Consider the following 11315-nt stretch of genomic DNA (forward strand, 5'->3'; position numbering starts at 1 on the left):
CGAAGGAAGAAAACTTCGGTTCCATCCCAGCACCCCTCAGGGCCCCCAGAGCCCCAGCAGCAGGAATCCCTGAGTAATGCTGGTGTGACCCTCTCCCCACCTAAGTAAATAGAACAAGATAACAAAAAACTCATTGATCCTGGAGAGGAATCTGGTTCAGGTGAGATGTTTTCAAAGGTCTGTCTCGGCTTTGTGGGGATGCATCATTGCCTTCACACGTGTATTCCACTAAGCTATCCCACTATGCTCCACACTAAGCTAGTACCAAACCCAGTCTCGGGCGCCTTTTATTTTCACTCTAAACTGGTGCTTCAATTATCTGCAGAGGTAGTTATTTATTGGGCTGGAGTGATAGCACAGCGGTACGGTGTTTACCTTGTTCACAGCCAGCCAGGTCGAGCTGGGTTTGATTCCTCCACCCCTCTCGGACAGCCTGGCAAGCTACCAAGAGTATCTCGCCCGTGCAGCGAAGCCTGGCAAGCTACCCGTGACATATTCAATACGCCAAACATAGTAACAGCAAGTCTCAAAATGGAGACGTTATTGGGCCTGCTCGAGCAAATCGATGAACAATGGGAGGACAATGTTTGTGTTTGTTTTGTTTGTTTGTCAGTTCTTTGAGTTGAAAAAATTTTACACAGCTATGTGACCTGCCGTCGGTCTATTTCGCTTGTGCATTTTGCTGAAATGTAAGGTCGTTGCCTGGAAAATCCATCCACGTGTCAGAATTGGAATTGAATTGGGTAAATGTTAGAAACCAACCTACCGATCTAGAATTTTCTGGATGAGGAGACTCTCAGGCACAGCACAATAATAGGAATTCTTCTCTGCTGTTCTTCAGGGTAGCAGTCAACCTAGGAGGAATTTTTGTGATAATGCGCACTGTGACAAAATCTCGAGTGAGCAATTATGCCCTCAGCGCCATGAGGATGCCAAGACAGGTGGGATGTCTTCTGTGGGAGACCAGAAGGAAGTAAGCGCCCATGCTTTAAAGAAGTGTTCCCCTGGAAAAAGCTACTCGGAGACTGTTCTGCTCAGTCCATGGACACAAGTTGTCCCTGGGGGAGAAGCTCCTGGACTGTGGGAGAGGAGCTCTGTTTATAGTGAGTCCAGTTATGTACCCCACAAGATATGAAGGCTGGAATGGAACCCAGGTTACCCAAGTGAAAGAAAGCTCTCATACTCTTTGGCTCTCCATACAACCCCACCATCATGCCAGAGTGCTTCCTGAGTGCAGAGACAGGAGAATCTCTGTGTGTTGCTTGATTTGTGGCCCCCAAACCATGAACAAACCAAATACAAACAAAACAGCCTCAGTCCCTTATTGGAGGATTCCCTCATCCCAAAGTGGGCGTTTCTGAGCTGTATCTTGCTGTATCCATGCTGCCTCTTCCTTGTAGTATAGGGTTGGGTATCCTCAGAACGTGGGGTGATGTGGTGTGGGTTGCCCATACCAGGAAATATTTCTAAATGGTTTGGTCACAGACATAACAAAGTGGCTTCTGATGTGTTTTAGCTCAGAGTGTCACTGTCACTGTCCTTCCATTGCTCATGGATTTGTCGGAGCGGGCGCAGTAACATTTTGAGACTTGTTACTGTGCTTGACATATCAAATATGACACAGGTAGGTTCTCAGGCTTTGGCGTGCGGGCAAGATACTCTTGGTAGCTTGCCGAGAGTGGTGGTGGAATCGAACTCGGGTCGGCCATGTTGGCCACATGCAAGGCAAACGCCCTATGCCCTGTACTATGGCTCCAGCCTTGCAGCTTTGCCTTGCTCTGTCCACCTCAGGTTCAATCCTCTGCATCTGTCGTGGTCCAGGGGCAAAGATGGACAGCCCATTCGATCCTCGAGGTGATTCAGCTATGTACCCCACAAGATCTGAAGGCGAGAATCGAATACTGGTCACCCATGTGAAAGACGCACACCCTCAAGACTCTCCTACCACTTCCCCTTTGAAGCTCCTGGCTTGATCTTTAATTACCCAATACTTTACACGGAAGCAAACCTAAGAAAGGGTGGAAAATTCTTAAAGGAACGAGCCTTGAGGACAGAAATGCCCACAGCTCCATCTCGTGGTGTTTCAGCATAAATTCTTGGGTCCAAATTTTCCCACTTTTAAGATTTTCAGCCCGTCTCTTTGCTGAAATGTTAAGTATGCGGTCATTAAAGATCCAGCACGCATCTTGGGCCGCTGCAACAGGAGCAGAGCAGATAGGGCTTTTGCCTTGCATCCGTCGGACCGGGGTATATTCATAGGCTTCCCCTACGGTTCTTCAGTCAAGTCCATTGTGATTACTGAGTGCAGAGCCAGGAGAAGGCCGTGAGCATGCCCAGGTGTGGCCACAGCCATAAAGGAACAAACAAGAAAGAAAAGTAAAACACAGAGCTTTAGTTCCTTGATAGCGATTCTCTCACCATGACTTAAGGGTGTCAGAACTGTATATTCTTCCATTCCCCACATCGGTGTAGAATACTGTTAGAGTACCCTCATAATGTGGAGTGATGGGGTTTGGGTTGCCCATAACAGAAAACATTCACAGGGCTCGGTCACAGGCATCACAAGGTGCATTCAGAACTTTTCTTGTACAGAGAGAAGAGAACAATAAATGTGAGAAAATAACCTTACCTTACTCATTAAAGGCTCAGTTCAATCCTCTGCACCCTTCGGGGTTTAGAGACAAAGGTAGGGCAACCCACTCGACCCTCGAGGCGATTCAGCTATCCACCCCACAAAGATCTGAAGACAGGAATCGAACCCAGATTACTCAAGTGAAAGACAAGCGACCGCAGGCTCTCATACCACTGCAACCTGTGGAAGCGGTTTGCTTAATCCTTAATTACCCCATACTGAACACTGAAGCAAAACCAAGGATGGAAAATTCTTAGAGAAATGAGCCTCAAGAGGGACAGAAACGTCCACAGTGCCATCTTGTGGCATTTCAGCGGAACTACCGCTGCCCGACTTTTTCCACGCTTAAGGTTTCCAACCCATTTCTTTGCTTCTCTGTTAGGTATAGGGTCATTAAAGATCAAGCAAGCCGCTTGGGTCGCTGCAGGGGGATCAGAGAAGTTCGTGCTCTTGGCTTGCAGTCACAGGCCCCCGGTTCTTTTTCTGAATCGCCATACAGCCCCACTATCATGCCCGAGTGCTTCCTGAGTCCAGAGCCAGGAGAACCTCTGCGCGTTGTTGGATTTGTGGCCCCCAAACCATGAACAAACCAAATAAAACCAAAACAGCCTCAGTCCCTTATTGGAGGATTCCCTCACCCCAACGTGTGGTTTCTGAGCTGTATCTTGCTGTATCCATGCCGCCTCTTCCTTGTAGTAGAGGTTTGGGCTCCCTCACAATGTGGGACAATGGGGTGTGGATTGCCCATAGCAGGAAATATTTCTCAATGGCTTGGTCACAGACATAGAAAAGTGGCTTCAGAAGATTTCTAGCTCAGAGTGAAGAGCAAAAATAAATAACTAAAAAGAAATAACTAAAAAGAAATGACTTTGTCTTGCTCTTTCCACGTCAGTTTCAATCCTCTGCACTCCTCGTGGTCCAGAGACAGAGACAAAGAGAGAGCAACCCACTCGACCCACGAGAAGATTCAGTTATATACCCCAGAAATTATGAAGGTTGGAACCGAACCCAGGTTACCCAAGTGAAAGAAAGCACTCGCACGTTCTCCTACTGCAGCACCTGTGGAAGTGGCTTGCTTGATCCTTAATTATCCCATGCTTATCCCTGAAGCAAACCCAAGGGTGGAAAATTCGTAAGAGAAACAGGCCTGGGGAGGGATGGAAATGCACACATCGCCATCCCATGGCATTTTGTGCAACTGCAAGGGCCAGACTTTCCCACACTTCAGATTTCCAGACCTTTTATTTGCTTCAATATCAGATATAGGGTCATTAATCAGGTAAACCGCTTGGGTCGCTGCAGAGGAAGCAGAGCAGTTAGTGCACTTGACTTGCAGTCACAGGCCCCTGGTTCTTCTATGGCTCTCCATACAGCCCCACCATCATGCTGGAGTGATGGCTGAGTGCAGAGCCAGGAGAACCCCTGAGTATTGCTGGTGTTGGGCCCCCAAACCTTAGACAAACCAAATAAAACCAAAACAGCCTCAGTCCCTTGATAGCAGATCCCCCCACACCAACTTGGTGAGTTCTGAGCTGTATCTTGCTGTATCACTGACCCCTATTCTTTGTTGAAGAGGGTTGGTGCATCCACAGAATGTGGGGTGATTGCACGTGGGGTTGATTATAACTGGAAACCTTTCAAAGAGTTGGGCCACAGACAGAGCAAAGAGGGCTCATAACTTTTCTTGTTCAAAGTGAACAGAACAACGAAAAAATAATCTCACGCTGCTTGTAACCGACCAGGTTCGATTCCCAGGTACTCAAGGGTCCCCAGAACCCTGTGGGCACACACAAAAGCAGCCCCCCAAAACCCTCAGAGCCAGAGGTATAGTATAGCTGGTAGGATGTTTGCCTTGCATACAGCCACCCAGGTCCAATCCCCGGAATCCCACATGGTCCTCAAATACCACCAGTAGTAATTTCTAAGTGCAGAGTCTGGAATAATCCATGAGCATTGCTGGGTGTTACTCAAAAAGCAAAAAAAAAATTCTTGACAGAAATGATGTATTTAGAATTTCCAGGGAAGGTGATCTCCCAGTCTTAGGCACATTATTCCTGTGTTAATTAAAATTCTTCTTAACACACCCTAGTTCCTCTGATGACTGTTAGCTTCACTGCAGACATCTGGTGATGCCAGAGTTGAATCTGGCCTCTGCCAATCTCCTCCATGAAGAATAGAAGACATGGGACTTCTCATGTGTATAGGAGCCCCAAAACTCAGGAGGAAAGATGGTACTCTCAGCAATGTGGAGTGCTGAGATGTGGGGACCTGGGGTCTGGAGATCTTTAGAACCAAGTTGGTTGAAGACATCGTACTGCAGAAAGGCAAGCCTGTCCTGTGTCACCCTGTTCACTCTCGGGCAGCTGGTTTTGGAGCACGGCCCACTGGGTGTCTCTCCATATAGAGGGTAAGTAGGGCGAGCCCCAGGCAGCACGGAATACGGACACAGTTCACTAGTTTATTCTCTGACCTGAGTTCCAGCAGGGTACTACAGAGCCGGGCATTGGTGGACTCTCATCCCCTCCAGCCCTTGGCGGGTGTAAGGGAGTCGAATCTACCATAGGAGGCCTCCTCTTGGCACACCGATCCCTTGAGAATGAAGGCAGAACCATTGGGGTCGGGGTCATGCCCCACCCTCCACTTCACCCCACCTGGTCCACACCTGATCTGGCTATATGATTCAGGGGAAGGGATTCGGAGGCAGGGGTGGGGCAGTGTCTGGAGTTGGGCTGAGATGGGGGGCACACAGCTCCGCCAGGGGGCCGCACATCCTTCTGGAGTCCGACTTTGGTTTCCACACTCGGGGACCCCCCCACCTGCTCTGTTTCCAGAAATTTCTGAGGAATCCAACAAGCAGTCTACCTCGAATGGTAGGGAATCCAGTGGTCAACAAGGAGGTACGGAAGCACCAGATATTTGGCGGAACAGGATGTGAGGCAGGTTTAGAGGCAGGTTTAGGAGGGCTGTATCAACTCTGAGCTGGAAGCCCTTTGTATGCGGTGCAGGGGTGCTAAACTTCCAGCTAAACTTCCACTGCGCCCCCAAGAGTGGAGGGGAGAGGCTTGGTGATCCCCCTGGGGGCTGAAGAAGGAAGGAGATTCCTCTTATCTGACAGTGAGGCAGTCGCAAGAGAAGAGAAATAGGGTGGCTGGAGGCCTCATCACCATTAGTGCCCCTGTGAGGGCGTTCCCATCTGTCCCTCCCTCTCCTCCGCGACCCCCAGGTTCTCAGCTACTGAAGCAAACGGCCCCCCATTGGAAGCCGAACTTCTGGTCAGGCTGTCTGAAACCGGAAGCCGCCACATCCAGCAGCGGGAGGACCCATCCCTAGGGGCACTGAATTCCAGCAGGGTCTTGACCTGGCCCCTCCCCAGGCGCACGGACCCCCTGTGCGCTCCCACCGCCTACTCCGCTGACCTAGCCGTCTTAGGGGGCCGTAGTGCGGCCGCCGCCATCTGGCCATCTGGTTGAGGCCCGACTTCTGGCCCGTGGCCTCCCGGGAGTGCAGCATGAGGCCCTGGCTTCCCGCCGCCAAGTCCAGCCTGGCGGCATTGTTCTGGCACAGGTCTGTGAAGGACTGCCAGGTGCGGGTGCTCAGCAGGCACAGGAAGGTCAGCTGCACGCCGCTCTCCCGGGCGCCATCGGCATCCACGTAGGAGAACTGCGGGTGCCCGGGCAGGATTCGGGGGCTAGAGGGCCGCCAGGGACAAGCTGGCGAGCCCCGGCTCTTCCTCCTGGTTGCACTTGGCTTTGTTTTAGTTTTGTTTTTGCACACATGGCAGTGCACAGGGATCACTCCAGGTGGGTCACAGGGAGTACTATGGGGTGCCCGTGATCAAACCCCGGTCGTCGTGTGCAAGGCCAGTGTGTCCCCGTTGGACATCACTGCGGCCCGACTGAGCCTTTTTCTCGCTCCCCAGCGTGTGCTTCTCTCTAAACCTTTCTAAGTAACTTTCTATAAAACTAGCTTGTTGGGCCCGAGTGATGATATAGTGGGTAGGACACACAGACTTGCACAACAGGCCCAGGTTCAATTCCTGGCATCCCATAGTGTTCCCCTGAACACATCCAAGAGTAATTCCAGGACGCAGAGCTAGCTGTCAGCCTTGAGTATTGCTTGGTGTAAGCCAAAAAGGAAAAAAAAAGAAAACAATCTTGCTTCACACACACACACACACACACACACACACACACACACACACACCACACACACCACACACACAAATTTTAAAAATCCAGAGGAGCCTCTGACTCCGAGCTTCAACAGTCTGTTCCTTTGGCTGGCACGCTTGTCTTTGTTCTCCCAGTCACTGACCCCAGTCATTGCTCAGGCCCCATTCAGGCTGAAACTTGTACCCGGGAGGCCAGTGGGTCTTTCCAGAACACATGGCCCCCAAACTCCCACCATGTCTTTGGGTCCCCCGCCTTCTCTCGCAAGCCAGCCTCTCTTCTCCTAGCCCACCTGCGGCCCAACAGCATGAATGACCTTCCCTCATTGAATGGAGCCATACTAGCAAGGCAAGCGCCTCCCCACTGGATTATCTCTCTGGCTTCACATATCTTGTTAGGACAGGACAGCCTCGGACTGGGCCAAGGACAATGAAGATAGTATAGTTTCCACTCACGCCTCTATTATCTGCTTGTTCCAGGAGGAATGTATGGGCCCCTGAGCTATGACCATATAAAGGTATAATCTAATTTCATAAAAGACCTTGTGGTTGAGTAATGAAACAGTTGCCACGGGTCCAGGCTCAGCCCTCAGACCCGGATATCACGTGAAGCCTGGAGCAGGCACTTACGTAAATTGAGACCTTCAAATCCTCTGTAACGGCCAGTATAGGCCTATAAATGCTCCCTTATGAAGAAGCTCGGGGTCTTGCATCACCTACTGGACCTGCGTGTCGGTGGGACAGCTTGACTCTGGCGAGCCAGCTCAATAAACTGCCTGCTTGCTGATGGCATTCCTGCGTGGTCCTTGTCTGCGTCAGAGATCCCTAACAATCTTTGTTCTTTTAAAATAAAAACAGGTTTTATCTGGACGCTCTGTGAAAGGGGAAAGAGAGAGAGGGAGAGAGAGAGAGAGAGAGAGAGAGAGAGAGAGAGAGAGAGAGAGAGAGAGAGAGAGATGAGAGATGCGAGAGAGAACACGTTGGTCCCAAGTACAGCAGGCCCGGGACCCAAATGCAGCTATTTGGGTAGAAGTGCTTGTCTCAGGAGACCGGGGCCAGTGTGATTGCACGATCCCCAGCATCACGCAGAGTCCCACAATCACTGCCAGGAATGGCCTTGATGCAGTGCAAAGGTGCTTGTATCTTTATCTCACAGTGATTCAATTAAACACACACAGACACAAACACAAACACACACACACAAAACCTTGTTGAATGTGTGAGTCTCTCTCCTTTCTGCCCCTTAAATATACCCCCGAGGACTGGAATGTTCCCTTTGATCACAAGTGTATTTCCAGTTGATGCTCAGTCACTCATTTTGGAACACTGGTCATCCACGTACAACCTCTGTCGCTGAAAAGTTATTTGAGCCCAAATCACTGTCTTCCCTCCACAGATTCACAGATTATCAGAATAATAATGTGGCACTGCCTAACCCAACCCCTGCTCCATTTTGGTGGAAATGGAGGAAAACTATTTTCAGTACCCATCCCCCACACCCTTTGACATCCGTTTATTCTCACATCTCACTCTGGTTGTGGCCTTCCTCACACATTCTGACTCTGCTCACAATATAGAAAGTTGCCATACAGATTGAAGTCATGGTGCAGAACTAGACATTTGCTTTGCATGAAGCCAGCTCAGTTACAATCTCTGGCATCCCATATGGTTTCCTGGGCACTGGAAGGAGTAAATCCTGAGTGCAGGGCCAGAAGAAACTTTGAGCATCACCAAATGTGGAAAAGAAAGAAAAAAATTGTCATTAGGAAAAGGAACTAAAATCATTTTTTTCATTTGGGTTGATGTAATTTTTCAACTAGATAGAAGCAAATGTTGCACAACATTTCCAATGTAGGCACAGTCATGAGTGAAAGAGCACAGGGTTATTTAAAGAAGAATCTGTTTCAGTTAATTATTAAATGAAGTACAAAATATGCATGTAAGTAATAAACAATGTTTTCAAAATAGCATAGGAAAAGGCCTAGAGCAATAGCACCGTGAGGAGGATATTTGCCTTGTACGCAGCTGTCCTGGGTTCAATCTTGGCTACCACATATTTCCAGATGGAGTGATCCCTGAGTATGAACATAAGTATGAACATATGAACTATACTAAATATATACTACAGCTCACTTTATTCCATTGTATCTTCAATAGTATGATAAAGCAAGTAAGAAGATAAACGTTGAAAAATATAAATAATTAGATGTCTTGATTCACTGTTAATGAAGGATCTACATTGGTTAATAATTGAACTCTCCAAAGAAAACTATCATTCTGATAACACAAGTCATAAAAGAATTGCAAAATTAAAGAATTTTCAGCAATCTTACTCATATAAAATAATTCTAATTGGTTCAAGAAATTCTTGGTCAAAACGTTTAAATGGTAGAAAAATATTTTTGATATGATTTTGCTTTTTGGGTCACATCCATCAATTCACAGGTGTTACGCCTGGCTCTGCACTCAGGAATTACTCTTGGCGGTGCTCAGGGAACTTATGGGATGCTGGGAATTGATCCCAGGTCAACCACGTGCAAGGAAAATGCCCTACACGCTGTGCTAGCTCTCCAGTCCCATTTTTGGAAGACAGAAAAAGACATTTGAGTACATAAAATATTCATGAATCAGAACATCTGGTATTGTGATAGAAAATTCTTACCAAAATTAAAAACTCTAAAATTTTTAAAACAATTTCGTAAACAACCCTAGAATCATTTAACTAATCTGAACTAGATAAGATAGTTCTAATTTTATTTTGTTTATTTTGGGGCCACACTCAGCATTACTCAGGGTTTACTCCTGGCTCTGCACTCAAAAATCAGTCCTGGAGGCTCAGGGACCCTATGGGCTGTCGGGGTTCGAACCTGCATCAGCTGCATGCACAGCAAGAGCCCTCCCCACTTCACTGTGGCTGCCTCCCCCAATAGTTCTAATACTTTGGTTATTAAATCATAGGCGCTACGAAAAATACATGAAAAAAGGGCATTTGAGAGAAAAGTTAAAAATCAATGAGGAATGCATAAAGAGATGGGGGAAGATTAATAAAAGAAAAGTGAACTCAGAAAACAAAGTTTAATCAGAGTGTAAAGGTGAATAGAGCTTCTGTGTCAGTGAATGAGTGAGGATGTAAACATTCTAAGTGACTTGTTGTATGTGTTACTATAAGAACTGGTTATGCCACCAAAAACTTTTTATTTATTTTATTATTTATTTATTCTCTTAAATTTATTTATTTATTGAATCACCATGGGAAAGGTTACAAAGCTTTCAGGTTTAGGTCTCAGTCATGCAAATATCAAGCACATTTCCCTTTACCAAAACTTATTTTTTACCATGAAGAACCCCAATAAAACCCCACCCCCCACCCCTCCCAGTCCCTGTGGGGCAGATGAATTCTAGTTAACACTCTATCTGCTTTGATTAGATTCATTGTTTCAATAAAAGATTCACCACTATTATTTAGAGTTTACCCCCCCACCCCCAAATCAGACATGCTGACAAAGCATTGTGAAGTGATTTGCTTTCTACAGCTGGGTTCAAGAATTATATGTCGGTTTTGGATTTCTGCTATTTTACTTATTGACCCTGGAAGTATTTCTACTGAAAGTCAGATAGTTAAGAAATTGGTTTCTGTGCTCTGGAGTCGTGGCCGTGCTGGAGAGCCGCTAGTGGGGGGCAACTGGTGGCCTCGGTAGGACGTGAAGGGCAGAGCGAAACGCCCCCCTTCCCATGAGGTTTTAGTCGCCCCCAGTCCCCCGGCTCATACCTGCTGTCCACAAGGCTCCCATGTGGCCGCCATCTTTCTTTCCAGAGAGGAGAAGGCGACTGGGGCAACACCCTTTCCCCTCCGGACAGACCTGATGGCCTGGATTAACGCATAGTCCTTTCACTTTTCTGCTCCAAGCTGCCAGGTTTGGCATTAAGTCCTTGTGCTTCTGGGGCCGTGGCCATGCTGGAGAGCCGCTCGCGGGGGGCAACTGGTGACCTCAGTAGGGCGTGAAGGACGAACCGGAATGCCCCCCTTCCCATGAGGTTTTAGTCGCCCCCACACCCCCGGCTCATACCTGCCGTCCACAAGGCTCCCATGCGGCCGCCATCTTTCTTTCCAGAGAGGAGAAGGCAACTGGGGCAACACCCTTTCCCCTCCGGACAGACCTGATGGCCTGGATTAACGCATAGTCCGTTCACTTTTCTGCTCCAAGCTGCCAGGTTCTGCATTAAGTCCTTGTGCTTCTGGGGCCGTGGCCATGCTGGAGAGCCGCTCGCGGGGGGCAACTGGTGACCTCGGTGGGCGTGAAGGACGGACCGGAACGTCCCCCTTCCCATGAGGTTTTAGTCGCCCCCACATCCCCGGCTCATACCTGCTGTCCACAAGGCTCCCATGTGGCCGCCATCTTTCTTTCCAGAGGGAGGAGGGCGAGAGGGACCAACACCCTTTCCTCTCCGGACAGACCTGATGGCCTGGATTAACGCATAGTCCTTTCACTTTTCTGCTCCAAGCTGCTGGGTTCT

Source organism: Sorex fumeus, unplaced genomic scaffold (genome assembly GCF_029834395.1).
Source record: "Sorex fumeus unplaced genomic scaffold, SorFum_2.1 ptg000019l, whole genome shotgun sequence".
Lineage (NCBI taxonomy): Eukaryota > Metazoa > Chordata > Mammalia > Eulipotyphla > Soricidae > Sorex > Sorex fumeus.